General features: G+C 39.8%; 1 pseudogene across 1 annotated transcript in view; it reads right to left on the bottom strand.

Moving 5' to 3' along the window:
- Nucleotides 1-298: 298 nt before the first annotated feature.
- The window catches only part of LOC307057541 (coiled-coil domain-containing protein 150-like), a 130,180-nt pseudogene continuing 104,887 nt past the window's right edge, over nt 299-25,591 (bottom strand). Inside the window, exons 22-28 of the transcript in view lie at nt 24,790-24,916; nt 18,284-18,478; nt 17,774-17,842; nt 17,521-17,682; nt 16,709-16,795; nt 752-862; nt 299-463 (exon numbers count right to left, since the gene is read on the bottom strand). The product of the transcript in view is annotated as a coiled-coil domain-containing protein 150-like (transcript). The remainder of the gene's footprint in view (nt 464-751; nt 863-16,708; nt 16,796-17,520; nt 17,683-17,773; nt 17,843-18,283; nt 18,479-24,789; nt 24,917-25,591) is intronic.

Genomic DNA, 25,591 nt, shown 5'->3' with positions numbered 1-25,591 from the left:
AAGTATCATATCATTTAGTTGCTAAATCATCCAGTACCTCATTAAATGCTTTTTGATAAAATTTACTTAAAACAATAGCCAGGTATCATGCAACAGCATCTCCTATCATACAACACATTAATATAAATTTACTGGGTGGAAAATGGGGAAAGGGACAAAAAAGATGGGGTGGTTCTGTATTGATATCAAAGAGTTCATAAAAGGATAAACTCAGGTCCAAAATCTTCAGTCCACATCAAAGACTTCATGTCCTGATGACGGTGGAAACAGCCCAGCCCTAGTTGCTGGGCTCAAGGAATCAGAGTGATGTAGCTGTTCTAAGTGATGAAGCTCCTCTGTCAAGGACACCACCCCTCTTTAGTTCAGAATGACACTTCTTCGGCACAAGTCTAAGATTCAGTTTATTCTCCCATCGATGTAGAGCAGACTGATCGGATATGCTGCTGTGCCTTTTATCTTGGTCCTATTGGAAAGAAAACACACCCCAAAACTGTTAGAAACTAACTGCAGAGCTGAGGACCTATTTTGTCTTTATGGATGTCATTTTCTTTTCAAGATAGGTGGTTCTAAACTAGACAGCTTGGGAGAGGTAGAACTTTTAAGAATGAAATTCAGTTCATTGGTTTTCCAAACAGCAGTTTAAAGAGATGTACAGATTAGTGGAGAGTAGCTGGATGAAGAGAGAACTTGTGTAATTAGAAATCTGAGAAGGAACAAATCCAGAATTGCTTAAGACACACAAATATTCCACCTCTTTCCGCCACCTGTCTTCCCTCTGCAACGGGTTTTTGGTCAGCTCAAGTTGTAGGCCATCGCGTTTGCACTTAAACCAGCACCAAGCTTGTTTCAGGTTAGCTGTTATCTGCACATACAAATGTTCTCATTAAAATTTACAACAAAGGAACACTTAATCATTTTGTGTATTAGTTCAAGAGACTCTTTTTTTTTTTTTTTTTTTTTTTTTTTGCTGTACACGGGCCTCTCACTGTTGTGGCCTCTCCCGTTGTGGAGCACAGGCTCCGGACGCGCAGGCTCAGTGGCCATGGCTCATGGGCCCAGCCATTCCGCGGCGTGTGGGATCTTCCCGGACCGGGGCACGAACCCGTGTCCCCTGCATCAGCAGGCGGACTCTCAACCATTGTGCCACCAGGGAAGCCTGAGACTCTTTCTTTTTACACTGTATAATTTAAAAGCTTTATTTCCCCCCACAATTAGCAAATGGGCTTCATATTAGTTAAACTGGAAGTATTCTTCCTATAGTTGCCAGTTCAAGAGACTTTACCTAGATATTAAAAGACTCAAATTCTAACTGCATGGTCTTTGCAACCTGTTTGCATAATACACATCCTCCTATAGATGAGAGAATAATTTCTGAATATGGAGTTAAACAATGAATACAAACCTGCTGATTTTCATGCATTTGTTAATATTTCCTGGACGTGAACTGAGGTGAGAGGGCTCGGGAGAAAGTTAAGGTAGGAGTGAAAGTACAAGATGCCATTGAAAATTCATGTGGTAATTCAAACCACACTTTGAGTTCTGTTCTCTGAGACTAAACACTTCTCCAAAGTCCCTGAACTGTAAAGCCTAGATTTTCCTGCTGTGCTTTATAAAGGTAATAGAACGAATTAGTAAAAACACTGGACCAGCTTAGTGTAAATGGTATTTTTTATTTCCTTTATCAAAATATTTTATACTTTAGCTCCTAAGCACAAACTTCCAAATGATCTGTTAGACTTGAAAACAGTCCCTCTAATAGTCTGCCTTTGAAGATGATCTAGAATCAGTATTCATTTACTTGACAAATATTTATTGAGTGCCTATATGTGCCTAGCACTTTTCTATGTATTTGGGATATTATTTTGAAGGTAGAGCCAACAGGTTTTTATTATATATAAAGGTTGCTTCAACATAGCTGTAGAACATATCCTCTAGAATAAAAAGCAAAATGACTGGTTTTCCCCCTTTGATTATTTATGTTTCATGGACAGCATTTTCATGTTTTGACTCTGAGGTCTCAGAGACTAGTGTATTTCTCTCTTGCTTGGGAGAAGGCAAGTTCGATGAGACCAGGGGCTTCTACTGGCTTATTCACCCTATAGCTCCATCACCTAGCACGGTACAAGCCATATAATAGGTCCTTTATAAATTTGTGCTACTATGTACTTGTCCCCTATTAACCAGGTCACAGTGTGAGTACAAAATAGTGAGACGAGAAAATAGAGCTCTGCTTGTCATTTAACTTTTATAAAGCTACAAAGCTAAAGTATTTTCCAGGTCTGTTTGTGCATCCTGACGACAGACACATTCCCATCCACCCACAAACCAAACCCCACTTTTCTCTTTATCAGAAGTAGAGGGAAAGATGCTTGAAATGACATTCATTGTACATCATGTCTCGTCTTGTATGGTGAATGAGAATGGAGCCAACGTTTATTGAAACTTACTCCAAGCCATCTATCAGAGTAACAGTGGTAGGTAATAACTTCCTGACTATTATAGAAGTGGTAACTGATGAGTTACAGAAAGTAAATGTAACTTCCTTAAGGGCCCAGTAAGTGTCATTGTTGGCAAACTCACAAGAGACGAGTCCATATTCCTTTTAATTAATTAATTAATTATTTAAAACATCTTTATTGGAGTATAATTGCTTTACAGTGGTGTTAGGTTCTGCTTTATAACAAAGTGAATCCGTTATACATATACATATGTCCCCATATCTCTTCCCTCTTGTGTCACCCTCCCTCCCACCCTCCCTATCCCACCCCTCTAGGTGGTCACAAAGCACTGAGCTGATCTCCCTGTGCTATGCAGCCGCTTCCCACTAGCTATCTATTTTACGTTTGGTAGTGTGTATATGTCCAAGCCACTCTCTCACTTCGTCCCAGCTTACCCTTCCCCCTCCCTGTATCCTCAAGTCCATTCTCTAGTAGGTCTCTGTCTTTATTCCCGTCTTGCCCTTAGGTTCTTCATGACCTTTTTTGTTCTTTTTTTTTTTTTAGATTCCATATATATGTTAGCATATGGTATCTGATTTTCTCTTTCTGACTTACTTCACTCTTTATGACAGACTCTAGGTCCATTCACCTCAGTATAAATAACTCAATTTCGTTTACTTTTATGGCAAGTAATATTCCATTGTATATATGTGCCACATCTTCTTCGTCCATTCATCTGTTGATGGACACTTAGGTTGCTTCCATGTCCTGGCTATTGTAAATAGAGCTGCAATGAACATTGTGGTACATGACTCTTTTTGAATTATGGTTTTCTCAGGGTATATGCCCAGTAGTGGGATTGCTGGGTCATATGCTAGTTCTATTTTTAGGTTTTTAAGGAATCTCCATACTGTTCTCTATAGTGGCTGTATCAATTTACATTCCCACCAACAGTGCAAGAGGGTTCCCTTTTCTCCACACCCTCTCCAGCATTTATTATTTGTAGATTTTTTTTTTTTTTTTTGCAGTACATGGGCCTGTCACTGTTGTGGCCTCTCCCGTTGTGGAGCACAGGCTCTGGACACGCAGGCTCAGCGGCCATGGCTCACGGGCCCAGCTGCTCCGTGGCATGTGGGATCTTCCCAGACCGGGGCATGAACCCGTGTCCCCTGTATCGGCAGGTGGACTCCCAACCACTGCACCACCAGGGAAGCCCAATTGTTTGTAGAATTTTTGATGATGGCCATTCAGACTGGTGTGAGGTGATACCTCACTGTAATTTCGATTTGCATTTCTCTAATGATTAGTGATGTTGAGCATCTTTTCATGTGTTTGTTCGCCATCTGTATCTTCTTAGGAGAAATGTCTCTTTAGGTCTTCTGCCCATTTTTGGATTGTGTTTTCTGTTTTTTTGATATTGAGCTGCATGAGCTGCTTGTATATTTTGGAGATTAATCTTTTGTCAGTTGCTTGATTTGCAAACATTTTCTCCCATTCTGAGGGTGGTCTTTTCATCTTGTTTGTGGTTTCCTTTGTTGTGCAAAAGATTTTAAGTTTCATTCGGTCCCATTTGTTTTTGTTTCTGTTTCTGTTTCCATTTCTCTAGGAGGTGGGTCAAAAAGGATCTTGCTGTGATTTATGTCATAGAGTGTCCTCTAAGAGTTTGATAGTGTCTGGCCTTACATTTAGGTCTTTAATCCATTTTGAGTTTATTTTGTGTATGGTGTTAGGGAGTGTTCTAATTTCATTCTTTTACATGTAGCTCTCCTGTTTTCCCAGCACCACTTATTGAAGAGGCTGTCTTTTATCCATTGTATATTCTTGCCTCCTTTGTCAAAGATAAGTTGACCATATGTGAGTGGATTTATCTCAGGGCTTCCTATCCTGTTCCATTGATCTATATTTCTGTTTTTGTGCCAGTACCGTACTGTCTTGATAACTGTAGCTTTGTAGTATAGTCTGAAGTCTGGGAGCCTGATTCCTCCAGCTCTGTCTTTCTTTCTCAAGATTGCTTTGGCTATTCAGGGTCTTTTGTGTTTCCATACAAATTGTGAAATTTGTAAGTTGCTTTGGGTGGTATAGTCATATTCACAAATGTTGATTCTTCCAATCCAAGAACATGGTATACCTCTCCATCTGTTTGTATCATCTTTAACTTCTTTCATCAGTGTCTTATAGTTTTCTGCCTACAGGTCTTTTGTCTCCTTAGGTAGGTTTCTTCCTAGGTATTTTATTGTTTTTGTTGCAATGGTAAATGTGTTTCCTTAATTTCACTTTCAGATTTTTCATCATTATTGTATAGGAATGCTAGAGATTTCTGTGCATTAATTTTGTATCCTGCTACACTACCAAATTCATTGATTAGCTCTAGTAGTTTTCTGGTAGCATCTTTAGGATTCTCTATGTATAGTATCATGTCATCTGCAAAAAGTAATGTTTTATTTCTTTTTTTCTGATTTTCATTCCCTTTTTTTCTTTTCCTTCTCTGATAGCTGTGGCTAAAACTTCCAAAACTATGCTGAATAATAGTGGTTAGAGTGGGCAACCTTGTCTTCTTCCTGATCTTAGAGGAAATGGTTTCAGTTTTTCCCCATTGAGGATGATATGCCTACTTTCTGGAGGGTTTTTATCATAAATGGGTTTTGACTTTTGTCAAAAGCTTTGTCTGTATCTATTGAGATGGTCATATGGTTTTCTCCTTCAGTTTGTTAATATGTTGTATCACATTGATTGATTTGTGTATATTGAAGAATCCTTGCATTCCTGGGATAAACCCCACTTGATCATGGTGTATGATCCTTTTAATGTGCTGTAGGGATTCTGTTTGCTAGTATTTTGTTGAGGATTTTTTCATCTATGTTCATGAGCAATATTGGCGTGTAGTTTTCTTTCTTTGTGACATCTTTGTCTGGTTTTGATATCAGGGTGATGGTGGCCTCACAGAATGAGTTTGGGCGTGTTCCTCCCTCTGCTATATTTTGGGAGAGTTTCAGAAGGATAGGTGTTAGCTCTTCTCTAAATGTTTGATAGAATTCATCTGTGGATCCATCTGGTCCTGGGCTTTTGTTTATTGGAAGATTTTTAATCACAGTTTCAATTTCAGTGCTTGTGATTGGACTGTTCATATTTTCTCTTTCTTCCTGGTTCAGTCTCGGAAGGTTGTGCATTTCTAAGAATTTGTCCATTTCTTCCAGGTTGTCCATTTTATTGGCATAGAATTGCTTGTAGTAATCTCTCATGATCCTTTGTATTTCTGAAGTGTCAGTTGTTACTTCTCCTTTTTCATTTATAATTCTATTGATTTGTGTCTTCTTCCTTTTTTTCTTGATGAGTCTGGCTAATGGTTTATCAATTTTGTTTATCTTCTCAAAGAACCAGCTTTTAGTTTTATTGATCTTTGCTATTGTTTCCTTCATTTCTATTTCATTTATTTCTCATCTTTATGATTTCTTTCCTTCTGCTAACTTTGGGGTTATTTTGTTCTTCCTTCTCTAATTGCTTTAGGTGTAAGGTTAAGTCATTTATTTGAGATGTTTCTTGTTTCTTGAGGTAGGATTTTTTTGCTATAAACTTCCCTCTTAGCACTGCTTCTGCTGCATCCCATAGGTTTTGTGTCGTCGTTTTCATTGTCATTTGTTTCTAGGTATTTTTTTGATTTACTCTTTGATTTCTTCAGTGATCTCTTGGTTATTTAGCTGTGTATTGTTTAGCCTCCATGTATTTGTATTTCCTACAGATTTTTGCCTGTAGTTAATCGATATTCAGTCTCATAGCATTGTGGTCAGAAAAGATACTTGATACGATTTCAATTTTCTTAAATTTACTGAGGATTGATCTGTGACCCAAGATATGATCTATTCTGAGTGTTCCATGAGCACTTGAGAAGAAAGTATATTCTGTTGTTTCTGGATGGAATGTCCTATAAATGTCAATTAAGTCCATATTGTTTAATGTATCATTTGAAGCTTGTGTTTCCTTATTTCTTTCCAGTTTGGATGATCTGTTCATTGGTGAAAGTGGGGTGTTAAAGTCCCCTGCTGTGATTGTGTTGCTCTTGATTTCCCCTTTTATGGCTGTTAGCATTTGCGTTATGTTTTGAGGTGCTCCTATGATGGGTGCATATTTACAATTGTTATATCTTCTTCTTGGATCAATCTCTTGACCATTATGTAGTGTCCTTGTCTCTTGTAATAGTCTTGATTTTAAAGTCTATTTTGTCTGATATGAGAATTGCCACTCCAGCTTTCTTTTGCTTTCCATTTGCATGCAATATCTTTTTCTATCCCCTCACTTTCAGTCTGTATGTGTCCCTAGGTCTGAAGTGGCTCTCTTGTAGAGAGCATATATATGGGTCTTGTTTTTGTATCCATTCAGCCAGTCTGTGTCTTTTGGTTGGAGCAATTAAACCATTTACATTTAAGGTAATTATTGATATGTATGCTACTACTACCATTTTCTTAATTGTTTTGGGTTTGTTATTGTAGGTCTTTTCCTTCTCTTGTGTTTCCTGCCTAGAGAAGTTCCTTTAGCATTTGTTGTAAAGCTGGTTTGGTGGTGCTGATTTCTCTTAGATTTTGCTTTTAAAGGTTTTAATTTCTCTGTTGAATCTGAACGACATCCTTGCTGGGTAGAGTAATATTGGTTGTAGGTTTTTCCCTTTCACCACTTTAATTATGTTCTGCCACTCCCTTTTGGGTTGCAGAGTTTCTGCTGAAAAATCAGCTGTTAACCTTATGGGGATTCCCTTGTATGTTATTTGTTGCTTTTCCTTTGCTGCTTTTAACATTTTTTCCTTTTATTTAAATTTTGATAGTTTGATTAATGTGTCTCGGCATGTTTCTCTTTGGGTTTATCCTGTGTGGTACTCTCTGTGCTTCCTGGACTTGATTGACTATTTCATTTCCCATGTTAGGGAACTTCTCAACTATAATCTATTCAAATATTTTCTGAGTCCCTTTCTTTTCTCTTCTTCTTCTGGGACCCCTATATTTCAAATGTTGGTGTGTTTAATGTTGTCCCAGATGTCTCTGAGACTGCCCTCAATTCTTTTCATTCTTTTATTCTGCTCCCTGGCAGTTATTTCCACCATCTTGTCTTCCAGCTCACTTATCCATTCTTTTGCCTCAGTTATTCTGCTACTGATTTCTTCTAGAGTATTTCTAATTTCAGTAACTGTTTGTTTGTTTGCTCTTTAATTCTTCTAGATCCTTGTTAAATGTTTTTTTGTAATTTCTCCATTCTGTTTCCGAGATTTTGGATCACCTTTACTATCATTACTCTGAATTCTTTTTCAGGTAGCTTGCCTATTTCATCTTCACTTATATGTCTTTTAGGTTTTCACCTTGTTCCTTCACCTGTAACATTTTTTTGGTCATTTCATGTTTTTTTGATGGGTGGTGCTGTATTCCTATCTATCTTACTGGTTGTCTGGCCTGAGACATCCAGCACTGGAGTTTGCAGGCAGTTGGATAGAGCCGGGTCTTGGTGCTGAGATGGGGACCTCCAGGATGCCTCACTCCCATTAATTTTCCCTGGGGTTTGATGTTCTCTGTTAGTGCAGCAGACTTGGAGCTCCCACCACAGCAGCTCGGGCCTCACCTCTGTCCTGGGAACCAAGATCTTGCAAGTTTTGTGGTATTGTAAAAAAGAAAAAGAAAAAGGAAAAAAAGGACCAGAGCAGCACAATATCAAAGAATAAAAAAGAAAATAAAATTAGAAAGATACAAAATATATTAGGAAATATAAAACTATAATTGAAACAAGTGCAACAAGGTAAAATAAAACCACAACAGAAAAAAGGGGGGGGGTACAAGCCAAAAGGAGAGAATAATAACAAAGTATAAAGAATAAAATAAAATTAGAAAAATAAAAGATTAGGAAATATAAGAATATAAGAGAATCAACAATGAGTCAACAAGGTAAAACAGAACCCAATCTAAGAGAGGAAAAGAAAAAAAGCCTTAGATATGGGGGGGTGGGGTTTAGGCAGGAGTGGAACTTAGGCAGGGGCGGGGTTTAAGGTGGGGCAGGACCTAGGCTCAGAACCCCCATAGCAGGAAAAGGCCCTGGGGGTGGGGCCTAGGTGGAGTGATGTTCAAGTGTGGGGCAGGGCCTCTGCTTAGGACCTGGGTGGAAGGAAGGGAGGGCCTCTGCAGTGTGGAGTTCTGGAGTTTGGAGGTAAGGCCCTGAGTGAGGGTGTGTGGGTGGGGTTTAGGCCCAGTGCCTTGGACGGGGTCTCTGAGTGTAGAGGTGGGGCCCTGGGTGGGGGGTGTAGGGGCAGGGATTGGGCTCTGCATAGTAGGAGGGAGGCTCTGAGGATTAGGCCCAGGAGCCCAACAGGGAAGGTGCTGGCCCTGTTTCCTTCCATTGCTCTGTGTCCTCCACCACTGTCTCCTCCAGGGTCTCCCCCGTTGCTGCAGGACCCCTAGCCGTGGGTGTGTCCCACTGGGTGTAGGAACTCCTCCCCTCGCCCAGCCACCCCTCAGGGGTGCCAGTCACACAGGTCCAGCCTTTACTTTTCTTCCCCCCTCCATCCGACTCCCTCAGGACCCACACAGCTGGAGGGGGCCTCAGTGAGCAGAGGGTCAGGCCCGGGATCTCAGCAGGCTCCGAGGGGCCCAAGTGGGCAGGGGACACCTGGTCCTGGTCCCTTTTGATCCTCTGCCCTCCCATTGGTACCAAAATTTCCCCCGACAGGCATGGAATCCCTTCCCCTCCCCTACCTGCCCGTCAGTCCTGTCCCACCTCAGCTTCTCCTCCTCCTTCACTCCCCCCCACGCCCCAGGTCCTACCTGGTCTCTGGGGGTTCCTCCCGTCCCCTTAGGTGTCCGTGGTCCCCCAGGTGCCCTCGTTGTGAGCAGACGCGAATTCCATGTCCTCCTAGTGCACCGTCTTCACCCCGCCCCCCATATTCCTTTTAATATACCATTCTGGCAGTCATATTATCATGTAACTTAATGGCTACAAAAGGGATAAACTGGCAGCAAGGTCACTGTGATACCTTTAGCTTAAGAATCTCTTCTTTTTTGAATTTTATTTGTTTATTATACAGCAGGTTCTTATTGGTTATCTATTTTATACATATTAGTGTAGATATGTCAATCCCAATTCCAGGGATTTCTGGAATTTCAGGGGCTTAGACGACCAAGTTAATATTAGTCAATGTCAATCAATCTTTTAGCATTCTATGATGTCTCATCAAGACAGAATCTTAATCTAAAACTATTCTTTATAACGGAGGCTATACTAAGGTATTGGTTCTTGCCTTTTGCACTCCTGACAACTGTGTTACTGAAGGATATTACACGCACTTGTGTTTCAGGGTCATCGTGTCTGAGGAAGCTTGTCTACGTCTTCATGTCCGTGGGTCTGCCTTACCTGTTCTGATTCCACACTAGCTTCTTTCAGTTTATGCTCTGTTGCCTCTTTACATTTCTTCAGGTGTCTAACTGTTTCTTCCAATTCCTGAAAACGTGATACAGAGATTTTTGACAAACTCCCAATGTACTATATATGGAAGAAAAAGCTTCAATACTGTAATAAATGAGCCACCAAATTATGAAAGTATGATGGGGTACTTTCTAACTCCAGGTGCTACCAGACTATAGGATAAAAACTATTATTTTCAGTTTAACCTACAGTATACATTTGTGTATATGATTATAGATTTTGATTTACAGATTCTCCTGAGAAAAGATGATTAACATCTCTTTCCAGAACTGGGGAATACTTTTCATAGCAGGCAATCTCTGTTGGAAGGCAAGAGCAAAGTCTTGTACAATCACTGTGGAAGAGGCAGCTGGGGAGCCAGAATGTGACACTGGCAGCTAATGAGAAACCAAACACGGATGCAGCAGTATCTCCGCGGGACAAAGAGTCTCCCCCCACCTCCCCCCAGGCAACCTGCCCACTTCCCAGGTGTAGCTGTAATTCCCAGAGAACACATGGTGGTGGTGGGGCTCTGAAACCACATTCCCCAGACACCACTGCCTGCCTGGATCCTCATCAGATACTAAGGAGGAGAGGAGAGTTAGGGTTTCTCATACAACCTTCCTCCTCTCTATGTTCTGAGCACTATTCGCCTTAGCTGATAAGTGGAACTTAATTTGGGCCGTTTGATCCTTTATTTTCTCCTTGCTGCTGTTCAGTACCTTTTCCAACTCTGAGAGTTTCTGCCGCAGCTCCCGGTTGGTCCGGGATACTTCCACTTCTCTGAAGTTGCTTTCATCAAGGGCTTTCTTCAGCTGTGGGATACAAAGGGAAAATTAGAACATTTTAACCTTCTATTCAGTACGAGAAGCTTATGTTTAGCTGTGTCCCTATATTTTGTTCTCTTTGGGCCTTTGTTTTAAAAAGAAGGTTAAGTGATGGGACTTCCATGGTGGTCCAGTCGCTAAGACTCTGTGCTCCCAATGCATGGGGGCCGGGTTTGATCCCTGGTCAGGAAACTAGATCCTGTGTGCCACAACTAAAGATCCTGTGTGCTGCAACTAAGACCTGGCACAGCCAAATAAATTGATATTTTAAAAAGGAGGGTAAGTGAGGCAATATTAAGAAGTAGATTTGTGGAGAAACACTCTCAGTGATTTTCATAATTTTTAACACTAAAGAACACAATTTTTCTTAGAACAGATAATGTAAATGTATGTCCGTTATTTGCTTTCTAAGAGCATGGCTTTGGAATCAGACAGAAGTTAAAATCTCAGCTTCACCACACACTAGTCAAGTAATTTCAGATAATTAACTTCTCTAAGCTAAAGACTCATCACTGGAAAAGGATGAGAAGAGCCTACTTCATAGGATTCATGTAACAGTTAAACAAGAGGAGGCAGAGAAGGAATATAGAGCCTGGCACACACTAATTGCTCAGTGCTCATCGCTGTGCTTTAAAGGTTTTTTTTAAAAAGCTTAAGCTCGTCTCTTTCTGTCACTTGTGACCTCACGTATGGAGAAGTGAAAACAAATTATATGGAGTTTATGTAAATACACCTGTCAGTTATTGACTATCCTTGTATGTATTTTTATAATCTTGCTTTTTTTCTATTGAGGTATAGTTGATTTATGATATTATATTACATTTTGGTGTATGACATAGTGATTAAAAATTTTTATAGATTATACTCCAGTTATTATAAAATACTGGCTATATTCCCTGTGCTGTACAATATATCCTTGTAGCTTATTTACATAATAGTTTATACTTCTTATGAATATTGCTTTATGTTTAGAAATTTTAATAAACTTGTCTAGTGGAAAAATAACATAGTGATTACTATTCAAGACAAGACAACAGGCCCACAATGAAGTCACTTATGCTAAACCTTATGTCACCAAACTGAGACTTAATTACAGTTTTGGCTCTCCCAGAAAAGGACTCTTAAACCAGTCAATCAGGAATGGCCTGATCAGCATTAGGTGAGTAATCTGCCTGACAGACCCCTGCCATCCCTTAAAGGAAGTAACTCTGCTACTAGTAACTAATCTACTTTTTTGCCTAGTATAACTTCCTTGTTCCTGCTCCCCTCTGCCTATAAAAGTCTTTCATTTTATACAACTCCTCAGAGCGCCTTTCTATTGCAATCGATTGCATACTGCCTGACTCAAATTGACTTTTGTTCAAATAAACTCTTAATTTTATTATTCCTCAATTTATCTTTTAACATTACGTAAATCATTTTGCAGAGTTCCCCTTCTTCCTCATATGCCCTTAAATGAGTACCACTGGATTTGTAGGAAGAAGAGACGGCACCTCTCCTCCCCCTTCACTCCCCCACACGCCCCAGGTCCTACCTGGTCTCTGGGGGTTCCTCCCGTCCCCTTAGGTGTCCGTGGTCCCCCAGGTGCCCTCGTTGTGAGGAGACGCGAATTCCGCATCCTCCTAGTGCACCGTCTTCACCCAGCCCCCCCATATTCCTTTTAATATACCATTCTGACAGTCATATTATCATGTAACTTAATGGCTACAAAAGGGATAAACTGGCAGCAAGGTCACTGTGATACCTTTAGCTTAAGAATCTCTTCTTTTTTGAATTTTATTTATTTATTATACAGCAGGTTCTTATTGGTTATCTATTTTATACATATTAGTGTAGATATGTCAATCCCAATTCCAGGGATTTCTGGAATTTCAGGGGCTTGGACGACCAAGTTAATATTAGTCAATGTCAATCAATCTTTTAGCATTCTATGATGTCTCATCAAGACACAGAATCTTAATCTAAAACTATTCTTTATAACGGAAGCTATACTAAGGTATTGGTTCTTGCCTTTTGCACTCCTGACAACTGTGTTACTGAAGGATATTATACGCACTTGTGTTTCAGGGTCATCGTGTCTGAGGAAGCTTGTCTAAGTCTTCATGTCTGTGGGTCTGCCTTACCTGTTCTGATTCCACACTAGCTTCTTTCAGTTTATCCTCTGTTGCCTCTTTACATTTCTTCAGGTGTCTAAATGTTTCTTCCAATTCCTGAAAACGTGATACAGAGATTTTTGACAAACTCCCAATGTACTATATATGGAAGAAAAAGCTTCAATATTGTAATAAATGAGCCACCAAATTATGAAAGTATGATGGGGTACTTTCTAACTCCAGGTGCTACCAGACTATAGGATAAAAACTATTATTTTCAGTTTAACCTACAGTATACATTTGTGTATATGATTATAGATTTTGATTTACAGATTCTCCTGAGAAAAGATGATTAACATCTCTTTCCAGAACTGGAGAATACTTTTCATAGCAGACAATCTCTGTTGGAAGGCAAGAGCTTGATGGTCTCTTGAAATCCCTTTTTAGTAATAAAATGTGCTTTTCATTAGTTTGGGAGTAGATAAAAGTCCTGTAACGGCAACAGATGTATCTGAGCTATGGGGAAGAACCAAGGGGTGTAAAGTTCCTGAAAGACTATGAAGTTCACAAGTCTTACTTAGTAACTAGTACTTTGCATATGTGAGCTTTAGCCGTTCTTCAAAAATGAGTATCATTTTTATTAAGTTGAACATGAAGACGAGGTGCCATAGTCAAAGCTCCAGGCTTCATTCCTAAATATGATTCTAAGGACTTAGCTAAGATGAACGACTTGTAAGTTTGTCTTCTTCTATAGAGCCTAGAAAAGCCAGGTGCCCTCATGCTGGGTTTTGCACATGGCCTTTGCTGGTAATCTCCGAGATGAATCTTAGGAACCCTTTTACCTGGCACCGATGCTCCAGCTCCCACCTCCTCTTCTGCTCTGCCTCGAGTTGCAGCTCCTGCTGTTTCTTCTGAGCTGACAGATCATTTTGGCTCTTCGCCAACAGCTGCATCTCCTGCTGTAGGTTAGTCATTTCAGATACACATTTCTGGATACTCAGTGACTGGTAGGGCACAAAGAGGGAGACGGTTGCTGAACCTGTCCAAGTTTGGGATTTCATGTGAATGGTAAACAGTGTGTGGAAATCATCTACCTGTTCATAGCTTTTTTTCTGATACTGATCCTTAATTAACTCCATTTGGCTCAATTCTGTTTCTATTTGCTGAAAGTAAATGTGGAAATAACATAGAAAGATGATCAGTGGAAAAACTGGCTTGCTCTTTTTGCCTATAGGCTGACAGAAAGAATCCCACATGAGATCCACTGTTATCAGTTCCTGCTGGGCTCTCCTTCCCATCCAGCCCCCTGACCCCGAAAGAGCAAAGTCTTGTACAATCACTGTGGAAGAGGCAGCTGGGGAGCCAGAATGTGACACTGGCAGCTAATGAGAAACCAAACACGGATGCAGCAGTATCTCCGCGGGACAAAGAGTCTCCCCCCACCTCCCCCCAGGCAACCTGCCCACTTCCCAGGTGTAGCTGTAATTCCCAGAGAACACATGGTGGTGGTGGGGCTCTGAAACCACATTCCCCAGACACCACTCCCTGCCTAGATCCTCATCAGATACTAAGGAGGAGAGGAGAGTTAGGGTTTCTCATACAACCTTCTTCCTCTCTATGTTCTGAGCATTATTCGCCTTAGCTGATAAGAGGAACTTAATTTGGGCCTTTTGATCCTTTATTTTCTCCTTGATGCTCTTCATTATATTTTCCATCTCTGTAAGTGTCTGCCGCAGCTCCCGGTTAGTCCGGGATACTTCCACTTCTCTGAAGTTGCTTTCATCAAGGGCTTTCTTCAGCTGTGGGATACAAAGGGAAAATTAGAACATTTTAACCTTCCATACAGTAAGAGAAGCTTATGTTTAGCTGTGTCCCTATATTTTGTTCTCTTTGGACCTTTCTTTTAAAAAGGAGGTTAAGTGATGGGACTTCCCTGGTGGTCCAGTGGCTAAGACTCTGTGCTCCCAATGCATGAGGGCCGGGTTTGATCCCTGGTCAGGGAACTAGATCCTGTGTGCCACAACTAAAGATCCTGTGTGCTGCAACTAAGACCTGGCACAGCCAAATAAATAGATATTTTAAAAAGGAGGGTAAGTGAGGCAATAATAAGAAGTAGATTTGTGGAGAAACACTCTCAGTGATTTTCATAATTTTTAACACTAAAGAACACACTTTTTCTTACAACAGATAATGTAAATGTATGTTCGTTATTTGCTTTGTAAGAGCATGGCTTTGGAATCAGACAGAAGTTAAAATCTCAGCTTCACCACACACTAGTCAAGTAATTTCTGATAATTAACTTCCCTAAGCTTCAGGTTCATCATTGGAAAAGTATGAGAATAGCCTACTTCATAGGATTCATGTAACAGTTAAACAAGAGGAGGCAGAGAAGGAATATAGAGCCTGGCACACACTAATTGCTCAGTGCTCATTGCTGTGCTTTAAGGGTTTTTTTTTTTTTTTAAAAACTTAAGCTCGTGACCTCATATATGGAGGAGTGAAAATAAATTATATGGAGTTTTGTAAATACACCTGTCAGTTATTGACTATCCTTGCATATATTTTTATAATATTGATTTTGTCTATTGAGGTATAGTTGATTTATGATATTATATTAGTATTAGGTGTAGGACATAGTGATTAAAAATTTTTATAGATTATACTCCAGTTATTATAAAATACTTGCTATATTCCCTGTGCTGTACAATATATCCTTGTAGCTTATTTACATAGTAGTTTATACTTCTTATGAATATTGCTTTATGTTTAGAAATTTTAATAAACTTGTCTAGTGGAAAAATAACATAGTGATTACTATTCAAAACAAAACAACAGACCCACAATGAAGTCACTTGTGCTAAAACTTATGTCACCAAACTGAGACGTAATTACAGTTTTGGCTCCCCCAGAAAAGGACTCTTAAACCAGTCAATCAGGAATGGCCTGATCAGCATTAGGTGAGTAATCTGCCTGACAGACCCCTGCCATCCCTTAAAGGAAGTAACTCTGCTACTAGTAACTAATCTACTTTTTTGCCTAGTATAACTTCCTTGTTCCTGCTCCCCTCTGCCTATAAAAGTCTTTCATTTTATACAACTCCTCAGAGCGCCTTTCTATTGCAATCGATTGCATACTGCCTGACTCAAATTGACTTTTGTTCAAATAAACTCTTAATTTTATTATTCCTCAATTTATCTTTTAACATTACGGAAATCATTTTGCAGAGTTCCCCTTCTTCCTCATATGCCCTTAAATGAGTACCACTGGATTTGTAGGAAGAAGAGACGGCAGCTCTCCTCCCCCTTCACTCCCCCACACGCCCCAGGTCCTACCTGGTCTCTGGGGGTTCCTCCCGTCCCCTTAGGTGTCCGTGGTCCCCCAGGTGCCCTCGTTGTGAGGAGACGCGAATTCCGCATCCTCCTAGTGCACCGTCTTCACCCCGCCCCCCCATATTCCTTTTAATATACCATTCTGACAGTCATATTATCATGTAACTTAATGGCTACAAAAGGGATAAACTGGCAGCAAGGTCACTGTGATACCTTTAGCTTAAGAATCTCTTCTTTTTTGAATTTTATTTATTTATTATACAGCAGGTTCTTATTGGTTATCTATTTTATACATATTAGTGTAGATATGTCAATCCCAATTCCAGGGATTTCTGGAATTTCAGGGGCTTGGACGACCAAGTTAATATTAGTCAATGTCAATCAATCTTTTAGCATTCTATGATGTCTCATCAAGACACAGAATCTTAATCTAAAACTATTCTTTATAACGGAAGCTATACTAAGGTATTGGTTCTTGCCTTTTGCACTCCTGACAACTGTGTTACTGAAGGATAATTATACGCACTTGTGTTTCAGGGTCATCGTGTCTGAGGAAGCTTGTCTAAGTCTTCATGTCCGTGGGTCTGCCTTACCTGTTCTGATTCCACACTAGCTTCTTTCAGTTTATCCTCTGTTGCCTCTTTACATTTCTTCAGGTGTCTAACTGTTTCTTCCAATTCCTGAAAACGTGATACAGAGATTTTTGACAAACTCCCAATGTACTATATATGGAAGAAAAAGCTTCAATATTATAATAAATGAGCCACCAAATTATGAAAGTATGATGGGGTACTTTCTAACTCCAGGTGCTACCAGACTATAGGATAAAAACTATTATTTTCAGTTTAACCTACAGTATACATTTGTGTATATGATTATAGATTTTGATTTACAGATTCTCCTGAGAAAAGATGATTAACATCTCTTTCCAGAACTGGAGAATACTTTTCATAGCAGACAATCTCTGTTGGAAGGCAAGAGCTTGATGGTCTCTTGAAATCCCTTTTTAGTAATAAAATGTGCTTTTCATTAGTTTGGGAGTAGATAAAAGTCCTGTAATGGCAACAGATGTATCTGAGCTATGGGGAAGAACCAAGGGGTGTAAAGTTCCTGAAAGACTATGAAGTTCACAAGTCTTACTTAGTAACTAGTACTTTGCATATGTGAGCTTTAGCCGTTCTTCAAAAATGAGTATCATTTTTAATTAGTTGAACATGAAGACGAGGTGCCATAGTCAAAGCTCCAGGCTTCATTCCTAAATATGATTCTAAGGACTTAGCTAAGATGAACGACTTGTAAGTTTGTCTTCTTCTATAGAGCCTAGAAAAGCCAGGTGCCCTCATGCTGGGATTTGCACATGGCCTTTGCTGGTAATCTCTGAGATGAATCTTAGGAACCCTTTTACCTGGCACCGATGCTCCAGCTCCCACCTCCTCTTCTGCTCTGCCTCGAGTTGCAGCTCCTGCTGTTTCTTCTGAGCTGACAGATCATTTTGGCTCTTCGCCAACAGCTGCATCTCCTGCTGTAGGTTAGTCATTTCAGATACACATTTCTGGATACTCAGTGACTGGTAAGGCACAAAGAGGGAGACGGTTGCTGAACCTGTCCAAGTTTGGATTTCATGTGAATAGTAAACAGAGTGTGTGGAAATCATCTACCCGTTCATAGCCTTTTTTCTGATACTGATCCAGAATTAGCTCCATTTGCCTCAATTCTGTTTCTATTTGCTGAATGTAAATGTGGAAATAACATAGAAAGATGGTCAGTGGAAAAACTGGCTTGCTCTTTTTGCCTATAGGCTGACAGAAAGAATCCCACATGAGATCCACTGTTACCAGTTCCTGCTGGGCTCTCCTTCCCATCCAGCCCCCTGACCCCGAAAGAGCAAAGTCGTGTACAATCACTGTGGAAGAGGCAGCTGGGGAGCCAGAATGTGACACTGGCAGCTAATGAGAAACCAAACACGGATGCAGCAGTATCTCCGCGGGACAAAGAGTCTCCCCCCACCTCCCCCCAGGCAACCTGCCCACTTCCCAGGTGTAGCTGTAATTCCCAGAGAACACATGGTGGTGGTGGGGCTCTGAAACCTTCTTCCCCAGACACCACTGCCTGCCTGGATCCTCATCAGATACTAAGGAGGAGAGGAGAGTTAGGGTTTCTCATACAACCTTCCTCCTCTCTATGTTCTGAGCATTATTCGCCTTAGCTGATAAGTGGAACTTAATTTGGGCCTTTTGATCCTTTATTTTCTCCTTGCTGCTGTTCAGTACCTTTTCCAACTCTGTGAGTTTCTGCCGCAGCTCCCGGTTGGTCCGGGATACTTCCACTTCTCTGAAGTTGCTTTCATCAAGGGCTTTCTTCAGCTGTGGGATACAAAGGGAAAATTAGAACATTTTAACCTTCTATTCAGTACGAGAAGCTTATGTTTAGCTGTGTCCCTATATTTTGTTCTCTTTGGGCCTTTGTTTTAAAAAGAAGGTTAAGTGATGGGACTTCCATGGTGGTCCAGTCGCTAAGACTCTGTGCTCCCAATGCATGGGGGCCGGGTTTGATCCCTGGTCAGGAAACTAGATCCTGTGTGCCACAACTAAAGATCCTGTGTGCTGCAACTAAGACCTGGCACAGCCAAATAAATTGATATTTTAAAAAGGAGGGTAAGTGAGGCAATATTAAGAAGTAGATTTGTGGAGAAACACTCTCAGTGATTTTCATAATTTTTAACACTAAAGAACACAATTTTTCTTAGAACAGATAATGTAAATGTATGTCCGTTATTTGCTTTCTAAGAGCATGGCTTTGGAATCAGACAGAAGTTAAAATCTCAGCTTCACCACACACTAGTCAAGTAATTTCAGATAATTAACTTCTCTAAGCTAAAGACTCATCACTGGAAAAGGATGAGAAGAGCCTACTTCATAGGATTCATGTAACAGTTAAACAAGAGGAGGCAGAGAAGGAATATAGAGCCTGGCACACACTAATTGCTCAGTGCTCATTGCTGTGCTTTAAAGGTTTTTTTTTTTCTTTTTTTAAAAAGCTTAAGCTCGTCTCTTTCTGTCACTTGTGACCTCACGTATGGAGAAGTAAACATAAATTATATGGAGTTTATGTAAATACACCTGTCAGTTATTGACTATTCTTGCATGTATTTTTATAATGTTTCTTTTTTTCTATTGAGGTATAGTTGATGTATGATATTATATTAATTTTAGGTGTATGACATAGTGATCAAAAATTTTTATAGATTATACTCCAGTTATTATAAAATACTGGCTATATTCCCTGTGCTGTACAATATATCCTTGTAGCTTATTTACATAGTAGTTTATACTTCTTATGAATATTGCTTTATGTTTAGAAATTTTAATAAACTTGTCTAGTGGAAAAATAACATAGTGATTACTATTCAAGACAAGACAACAGGCCCACAATGAAGTCACTTATGCTAAACCTTATGTCACCAAACTGAGACTTAATTACAGTTTTGGCTCTCCCAGAAAAGGACTCTTAAACCAGTCAATCAGGAATGGCCTGATCAGCATTAGGTGAGTAATCTGCCTGACAGACCCCTGCCATCCCTTAAAGGAAGTAACTCTGCTACTAGTAACTAATCTACCTTTTTGCCTAGTATAACTTCCTTGTTCCTGCTCCCCTCTGCCTATAAAAGTCTTTCATTTTATACAAATCCTCAGAGCGCCTTTCTATTGCAATCGATTGCATACTGCCTGATTCAAATTGACTTTTGTTCAAATAAACTCTTAATTTTATTATTCCTCAATTTATCTTTTAACATTACGGAAATCATTTTGCAGAGTTCCCCCTCTTCCTCATATGCCCTTAACTGAGTACCACTGGATTTGTAGGAAGAAGAGACGGCAGCTCTCCTCCCCCTTCACTCCCCCACATGCCCCAGGTCCTACCTGGTCTCTGGGGGTTCCTCCCGTCCCCATAGGTGTCCGTGGTCCCCCAGGTGCCCTCGTTGTGAGGAGACGCGAATTCCGCATCCTCCTAGTGCACCGTCTTCACCCCGCCCCCCATATTCCTTTTAATATACCATTCTGACAGTCATATTATCATGTAACTTAATGGCTACAAAAGGGATAAACTGGCAGCAATGTCACTGTGATACCTTTAGCTTAAGAATCTCTTCTTTTTTGAATTTTATTTGTTTATTATACAGCGGGTTCTTATTGGTTATCTATTTTATACATATTAGTGTAGATATGTCAATCCCAATTCCAGGGATTTCTGGAATTTCAGGGGCTTGGACGACCAAGTTAATATTAGTCAATGTCAATCAATCTTTTAGCATTCTATGATGTCTCATCAAGACAGAATCTTAATCTAAAACTATTCTTTATAACGGAGGCTATACTAAGGTATTGGTTCTTGCCTTTTGCACTCCTGACAACTGTGTTACTGAAGGATATTACACGCACGTGTGTTTCAGGGTCATCGTGTCTGAGGAAGCTTGTCTAAGTCTTCATGTCCGTGGGTCTGCCTTACCTGTTCTGATTCCACACTAGCTTCTTTCAGTTTATGCTCTGTTGCCTCTTTACATTTCTTCAGGTGTCTAACTGTTTCTTCCAATTCCTGAAAACGTGATACAGAGATTTTTGACAAACTCCCAATGTACTATATATGGAAGAAAAAGCTTCAATATTGTAATAAATGAGCCACCAAATTATGAAAGTATGATGGGGTACTTTCTAACTCCAGGTGCTACCAGACTATAGGATAAAAACTATTATTTTCAGTTTAACCTACAGTATACATTTGTGTATATGATTATAGATTTTGATTTACAGATTCTCCTGAGAAAAGATGATTAACATCTCTTTCCAGAACTGGGGAATACTTTTCATAGCAGACAATCTCTGTTGGAAGGCAAGAGCAAAGTCTTGTACAATCACTGTGGAAGAGACAGCTGGGGAGCCAGAATGTGACACTGGCAGCTAATGAGAAACCAAACACGGATGCAGCAGTATCTCCGCGGGACAAAGAGTCTCCCCCCACCTCCCCCCAGGCAACCTGCCCACTTCCCAGGTGTAGCTGTAATTCCCAGAGAACACATGGTGGTGGTGGGGCTCTGAAACCTTCTTCCCCAGACACCACTGCCTGCCTGGATCCTCATCAGATACTAAGGAGGAGAGGAGAGTTAGGGTTTCTCATACAACCTTCCTCCTCTCTATGTTCTGAGCATTATTCGCCTTAGCTGATAAGTGGAACTTAATTTGGGCCTTTTGATCCTTTATTTTCTCCTTGCTGCTGTTCAGTACCTTTTCCAACTCTGTGAGTTTCTGCCGCAGCTCCCGGTTGGTCCGGGATACTTCCACTTCTCTGAAGTTGCTTTCATCAAGGGCTTTCTTCAGCTGTGGGATACAAAGGGAAAATTAGAACATTTTAACCTTCCATACAGTAAGAGAAGCTTATGTTTAGCTGTGTCCCTATATTTTGTTCTCTTTTGACCTTTCTTTTAAAAAGGAGTTTAAGTGATGGGACTTCCCTGGTGGTCCAGTGGCTAAGACTCTGGGCTCCCAATGCATGAGGGCCGGGTTTGATCCCTGGTCAGGGAACTAGATCCTGTGTGCCACAACTAAAGATCCTGTGTGCTGCAACTAAGACCTGGCACAGCCAAATAAATAGATATTTAAAAAACGATGGTAAGTGAGGCAATAATAAAAAGTAGATTTGTGGAGAAACACTCTCAGTGATTTTCATAATTTTTAACACTAAAGAACACAATTTTTCTTAGAACAGATAATGTAAATGTATGTTCGTAATTTGCTTTGTAAGAGCATGGCTTTGGAATCAGACAGAAGTTAAAATCTCAGCTTCACCACACACTAGTCAAGTAATTTCAGATAATTAACTTCCCTAAGCTAAAGGTTCATCATTGGAAAAGTATGAGAATAGCCTACTTCATAGGATTCATGTAACAGTTAAACAAGAGGAGGCAGAGAAGGAATATAGAGCCTGGCACACACTAATTGCTCAGTGCGCATTGCTGTGCTTTAAAGGTTTGTTTTTTCTTTTTTTAAAAAGCTTAAGCTCGTCTCTTTCTGTCACGTGTGACCTCACGTATGGAGAAGTGAACATAAATTATATGGAGTTTATGTAAATACACCTGTCAGTTATTGACTATCCTTGTATGTATTTTTATAATCTTGCTTTTTTTCTATTGAGGTATAGTTGATTTATATTATTATATTAGATTTTGGTGTATGACATAGTGATTAAAAATTTTTATAGATTATACTCCAGTTATTATAAAATACTGGCTATATTCCCTGTGCTGTACAATATATCCTTGTAGCTTATTTACATAGTAGTTTATACTTCTTATGAATATTGCTTTATGTTTAGAAATTTTAATAAACTTGTCTAGTGGAAAAATAACATATTGATTACTATTCAAAACAAGACAACAGGCCCACAATGAAGTCACTTATGCTAAACCTTATGTCACCAAACTGAGACTTAATTACAGTCTTGGCTCCCCTAGAAAAGGACTCTTAAACCAGTCAATCAGGAATGGCCTGATAAGCATTAGGTGAGTAATCTGCCTGACAGACCCCTGCCATCCCTTAAAGGAAGTAACTCTGCTACTAGTAACTAATCTACTTTTTTGCCTAGTATAACTTCCTTGTTCCTGCTCCCCTCTGCCTATAAAAGTCTTTCATTTTATACAACTCCTAAGGGCGCCTTTCTATTGCAATCAATTGCATACTGCCTGATTCAAATTGACTTTTCAAATAAACTCTTAATTTTATTATTCCTCAATTTATCTTTTAACATTACTTAAATCATTTTACAGAGTTCCCCCTCTTCCTCATATGCCCTTAAATGAGTACCACTGGATTTGTAGGAAGAAGAGTCGGCAGCTGAGAAGGGAGATGATAGGAGGGTGGTATACTCTGTGGCTGGTAAGTATTTAACATATGAAAGAAAAAAGTCAAAATTATGTGTTACGTTTTCTCTTTATACTAGCTCATTCCCTCAGATCCTAACCTCACACTACAGTGTTACTCTTTTATTGTCACCCAACTAAATTTCTGTTAGATATTCCACCATTACCTCAATCACAGCTTTGTCAAAACTGGGTAAGCCCTAAAAACTAACCCTCAAAACCACCCTGGAAAGCAGTTGTGATGATTTCCATTTTGATTGAGGAAACTGAGACTCAGAAGTGAAGTCATCTGCACAGATAGTAAATTTACACATTGCTAATAAGAGGCAGCGCTGGGAATCTTAAACAGTGTATCCTGAACCCACCCCTGCCACTAACTGCTCAAGACATCACACTCATACTGTTCCTTGGTCTCTCCTGCACAAGTTCACCATCTTTACTGATCCCTGTTAAAAGGATTTAAACTTTTAAATATTCTGAACAACTCTCTCTGAATAAAGGTACTTTTAATTTCAGTGCCCATTTTTGTTTCCCACAGAAATTATTTCTATAATATTTTTAACACTTATACAGTGCCTTTTCAATTTACAAAGCATCCTATAAACGGTTGAATCTGATTTTGTGACTGTGCGCTGTCAAATGCAATTGCTAAATACGCTAAATTTGGCAAAATACAGACTGGCCACCCCAACCAAGTCTTGGAATTATTTTAATTACTCCCTCCCCTTTGCTTATGATACATTTAGTGTCTGATTTTTCTATTAATTAAAATGGATTTTTGATTTGATTGTTCTCTATTTTCAACAGAAACACTTTGCTTGGCTCTAATCATCTGAAGCCCAGAGTAACTGCTGTAGTTCCCCTTAGCCTCCATGTTTCCAGTTTCTCTTCATTCTTACCTACTCTCCACTGCTAACAGACTAACCGACCTAACATTGTGCTCACAGCCTTCTCAGAAACCTACAGTGCTCTCCTTTTACCTAATACTTTCCATCCAACATTCTGGTAGTCAAGGCCATCTACCAGCTGGTCTCATCTAAGCTAACCCCCTTTTCTCAGAAATTTCCTAAAGTCTCTGCTCTGATCAAGAGAGGCAAATCCTTTTTCTTTGCTCACATGTCCTATTTATTTCTGTAACTAAGCTTTGTTCATCCTCTTACATAGAGTGTCACAGCCCTGTCAGCTCTGCCAGTCTGAACCCTGTAGAATTTCGTCAAGCTTCCCCTCTTCTTCAATCACCCAACCAGCCTAAAACAAACTTTCCCTTACTTTTGAATTCCTTTAAAATTGTACACAGCTTCTAGCTATCCAGGAAACATCTTCTGATGTCTTCCTAGTTGTCTCATGTAAAGAGTGGAGATGACAATTAAATAAGGGGTAATTTAGCACAGACCACATCTTCTGCTGTTTTTACTTGTGCCTCTTAGGAGGAGGTAGGTGCATGATGCATGCTAGTTAAGTGAATTGAGGAGACAGGTGATTTGCCATCTGTCTAGCAGATGGCGGTCTCCTCCTTCCCACTCAGTTATTATTCTCCAATGGGAAGGCTGTCATCAAGGCATTCCTTCATTGGGCAGATAACTGTATATCAGAAACTTTTTCTGTGTTAATTTACAAACAGCATAGAGATGTATCTGGCTTGCTGGCAAAATGGGGATTAGAAGAACCAAAGAACAACTGTAGCCATTCTCGGAAATCCTGTAGCTGGTTCTCCTCTTCAAAGGCATTCACCTAGAGGGAGACTTTTGTCACTTGCCTCCATACCTCAGTCACTTCCCGTTGTGCTGCTTTCTTTGCAGTTTCTCTCTCAATTTGAAACTGCTTCCTTAGAGCATCTATGCGTTCAGCATGCAATTCTGCTTCTATTTTGGATTCTTCACTCATCTGTTCTCTGTTTTGAAAAAGAGACATGATAAATCACCTTTAGAAAACATCTTAGTAGGCGTCATTTACCAATGAGAAGCAGATCAGTCACCGGGTAAAAAATCACTGATCTGGAACTCATTAACAGAAGAAGAAATAAGCATTTACCTACAGCATTAAAAAACAAAAAGTTATTCAATATAAAGAGATCCACCCAAAAGAGTGAAACACATACTCTTGTTTTAACCAATACTGAGTAGTCTTGAGCCAGCAACATTTCACCAGAATATAAAATTTGTACAGATTACAAATATGAAAACTACCTTCTTTGCTTTAGCTTATACTTGTCTGCTATGTCAGTATGTCCACTACATGAAAGGAATAAAGATCCACGTGCACAATGCATTTCCCTTCATGGGATGTTATTAATATCTAAATCCTATTTGCCTAGATAAAGTTTAACAAATAAACTTTAGTGGGTTGACCTGAACTTGATGGGTTTGACCTCACTAATCTCAGGGAAAAAGTTGAAAACAATGAATGGTTTAGCAGCTGCTTAAATGGCATTATCCCACTCCTGGACGGGTTATTCCCATCCATCCTTCTGTTTCTACTTTTCCAAATCATGCTTTTAAAGGACACATAAGCTTCTGATAGAAAAGGTTTGGCAGAAACATGTAAGTATCCCTTCCAACTTGGTTTA

Source organism: Hyperoodon ampullatus (genome assembly GCF_949752795.1).
Source record: "Hyperoodon ampullatus genome assembly, chromosome: 8".
In the NCBI taxonomy this organism is placed as follows: Eukaryota; Metazoa; Chordata; class Mammalia; order Artiodactyla; family Ziphiidae; genus Hyperoodon; species Hyperoodon ampullatus.
The sequence above is the reverse complement of the archived record's forward strand: the minus strand, read 5'-3'. Positions and strand labels throughout refer to the sequence as shown.